The sequence below is a fragment of the Gymnodraco acuticeps genome, unplaced genomic scaffold (genome assembly GCF_902827175.1).
Source record: "Gymnodraco acuticeps unplaced genomic scaffold, fGymAcu1.1, whole genome shotgun sequence".
NCBI lineage: Eukaryota > Metazoa > Chordata > Actinopteri > Perciformes > Bathydraconidae > Gymnodraco > Gymnodraco acuticeps.
Window position 1 is genome coordinate 2,313,591 of NW_022990583.1, and position 3,718 is coordinate 2,317,308.

At 37.3% G+C, this 3,718-nt stretch overlaps 1 long non-coding RNA gene across 1 annotated transcript; it reads left to right on the plus strand.

Moving 5' to 3' along the window:
- Positions 1-612: 612 nt before the first annotated feature.
- On the plus strand, positions 613-3,435 carry LOC117554094. Its single transcript, XR_004570222.1, has 5 exons — positions 613-681; positions 1,763-1,847; positions 1,931-2,088; positions 2,168-2,258; positions 2,800-3,435. It is a non-coding gene; the product is annotated as an uncharacterized LOC117554094 (long non-coding RNA).
- Positions 3,436-3,718: the final 283 nt, after the last annotated feature.

The following is a 3,718-nucleotide window of genomic DNA, read 5'->3' on the forward strand; positions in this document are numbered from 1 at the left end:
AAGGTCCTCACAACATTCAGTGAGCTCGTGGTGGTTTTTGGCGGATGCATGATAGAGACTGTATATTTTGTCAAAGAAAAACTGGAAATCATTCATCCCTGCAATTTCCTCAACAGCATCTCCAACACTCAACAAAGATGATGGTTCATGCAGTGCCACACCATCACGTTGGGAAACGTTTCAACAAGTTTGGTTGCAACACCTGATTTACTTCCAAGCATGACGCTCCGTCTGAAGCAAAGCAAACAAAGCGCTCCTTCATAATAGCTTCAGAGAAGCCATGGTGTGACAGGTTATTCATCAGAGCTTGATAAATTCCATCTGCATTGGTAGCAGAAAGCTCAACTAGATCCAAGAAGAATGTTAGTGGCTCTTCACTCATCCCTACACTATAAAAAAGGATTTTGGAGGGTAGTATATATTATCCAAGCAAATCATTTAAATTGTACTCAAGGTATATAAGTGAGCATTGTTAGTATATTTGAATGGGTAAATTCTACCTACACTACCTAATTTCTGACAGTACCAACTGAAACACAAACAATCTGGGTAAAATCTACTTGAAGACATTAGGCCCACACTGCCCCTTTGCGCATGCGTCTGCGGTGATACTTGGCTGCAGGCCAGAGGAACGGTTCTCTTTCGCGCCTCCCTCCTCCTGGTGTGTGGAAATGTTGGAAGGTAAGATATTACTGTCTATCATGTCCTACATATAAATGTTCACGTTTTTTGAGGTTCATCACAAGACTTGTTGTCTGCTTGCTTCACTGTTAGACAAGGAATGTAAGTTTGTTCTCATCTATTACTCACTGGAAGTCGGTCACTGATGCTAGATAGCTGTAGCTAACATAGGAGCTAAGAGTAAAGCACTATGATGTTTAGCTCCATATTGTTAATAATTGTTATTACAGCAATAATGTGCATGTTGACGGCATGCCGTCTGAAATGAGTTAAGCGTCACGGCGACAGTTGTATATTAATGTAAGTTAACCAGCCAAGTTGTGTTTCACGTTAGCATCGTGTGTGCTTAGCAGAGAAGGCTATTGTTTGCTAGCTAAGTACTAACAAGAACAGCGCGCAGAAGGCGGCATTCGTTTAAATCAACCTTTGAAGTTGGTCGTCCTCTATATAAGGTGTGTTTGTCCAATGTTATTTTCCACACAGTATCCAATGGTGATGCACACTGCAAAAATCAGTAGCCGTTTATTAAATAGCATGTCAGTTCAAGTAATATGACGAACTCTGACCCGGTTGAGTAGTATTGAGTACAGTAACGGTTTGCGGGGGACACATTCAAATGATGCACAAGGCTAACTAAGTTGAAGCTAGCTTGTAGCATCTCTCTTAGTCTATCTAACGTCGGCCGTCAGTTTCCTCGTGTGTCTGTATTCATATGAGCGTGCATGAAACGATAAATACTGAGACAACTATCTTGCGACTATCTCTTAGTGAAAAATAACCATCGTATATTATGCCAAGCCACAGTAATAATGATTTATGATTAATTTGTCTTTTTTGAGGTATAGCTGCAGCAATAGCCTATAGACTTATGTTTACATTAAGCTTACTGTATATTATCGTGAGGACTGGATAGATTATCACGGAGCAGAGCCAAAGCTCATTGTTATATATTTTAGGATTTTTCTACATAAAAATGTTTAATTGTGTTATTTTGTTGGTAATGTTCAGTGTAAGAAATGTGAATATAAGTGTAACATCCTCAGAGACGACACCTAAGTCCTATACATTTTAAATCCTGCAGACAATTTGGAGTGGAGGTGGTGACCCTCAGCCCACGTGTCAGTGTCTTCAAGGAGAGATGGCCTGGTTTATTCAATGAGGCTCAGGTGAAAACATTACGTTTATTTTTTTTCCATTTCAACTCACTGTTGTCAGAGTAATGAGTGTTGTCCCCTATGCTCTTTATTAGATCAAGGAGGAGTTCCGACACATAACAACTCTTTCACTGGAAGAGACTTTGATGCTGAAACTGGATGGGTACACTAACACCACTCGCTCCAGCTGATGCGTGCCAAAGGAGGAGATGCTGGCTCCAGGATGCGCACTCTTCTGAGCGCAATTGATGAGGTACATTTATTTAAATGTTTCATTCAAGAATATGAAAATGCAGAAATAAGTCTTCTCACCAAAATCCATTTCCTCACAGGCCCAGAGTGTTGGAAAAAAGAGATGCAGTGGCCAGGTGCCTGATTGAAGACCTTGGGGAACGCCAAGAAGACCTTTTTCAAGACAGCCAGGTATGTCATTAAAGACTGATCACTTCAAGATTTTAACGGAGTTATTTCGGAGGTTGCTCTGATACCATTGTTTAATTTATTGCTGTAAATCTGTAAACATCTTATTGTTTTTATAAATGGTTTAGCATTCACAGGAAAATGATTTAGGGATAATGTACTGATGTGCTTAGCTACTTAACATATAAAACTACCTAAAAACAAAAACCTTCTTTTGGTGTTAAAGTGAAATAAGATAAATAAAATCATGCACTGAAAAGTTATGTTCATGGGAAAGAATCATCAATCAATCAATCAATGTAATGTCATTGATTAGATCGATGGGCAAATTGACTGGGCCTGACATTTTTTATATAAGTTAGAAATCTTGTTTTATTTTTAATCGCTGCCACACATTTTTACAAATCATTTAAAAAAAGTCAATCCCTGGTTTTATTGATTAGGCTTAATGCTAGACCACAAAGCCTATATTGTATAATAGCTTCTTGTTAATATGCCTAATTTAAAGAGAATATGCTTTTCTTTCTTTCTTTTCAACATGGAGGATGAGCATGACAACGTCGTGGACCAAACTGTGAAGGTGCTTGTGATCCATGATGCCAGGGACAGGGGACCAGCAAATGTGTCTATTGTCATAGAGGGAGACAGAGTTTTGTGCGGAAACCAAACAAAGGCATGCGCACTGTTGATGGGATTCATCTACGCCCTCAACCTGGAATAGCCCCAACAAGCTCAAATACACATTTGAGGTATTCTAAAAACAGTTTTTGGAGCTTGATGGAGCCAAGCTGCTCAAACAGGTCCAGAGCCGCAAATAAACAATTTGATCTCAAGTGGATGTTGACTTGTTTTAGTGCCGCGTGACACAAACACAAAATAATGTGATGTGGAATGTAATGGATGTGGAGAAACCTTTTTCTGTTAAAAGTGGACTGTTTACTGGCACGTAAAGGTTTTAATAGTTGAGTAAATTGCACTTGGAAGATTATGTTATAAATGTTTACAATTTCCATGCACTTTACTGTTAAAACAATGTGATTTTGACTATTTTGAAGATTCTGCTCAGTGTTAACAATTGAAATGCACTTAACTGTTTAAATAATCTCAATGTATGGCCATATTGCACTTATACATTTGGTCAATAAAAAAAACATGATCAATAAAATCTTGTGTGGCAATATATTGTTTAATGGTAACCTTACTAATAAAGTAATATTAATGTGTAATATGGATCAATTATTAAATAAATAGCTGCCTACGATTAGGAGTAAATATTACTCGTTTATAAGTAATACGTTTTAAGTAATTGAGTTAGATTTTACTTAATTTCTTAAAGTAAGTCTTATATATTAAATATTAGTAACCTTTACCCAGCTGCCTATGATTGAGAGTAAATATTACTAATTTATATATAATATGTTTTAAGTAATTGAGTTAGATTTTACTTAATTTCTTAAAGTAAA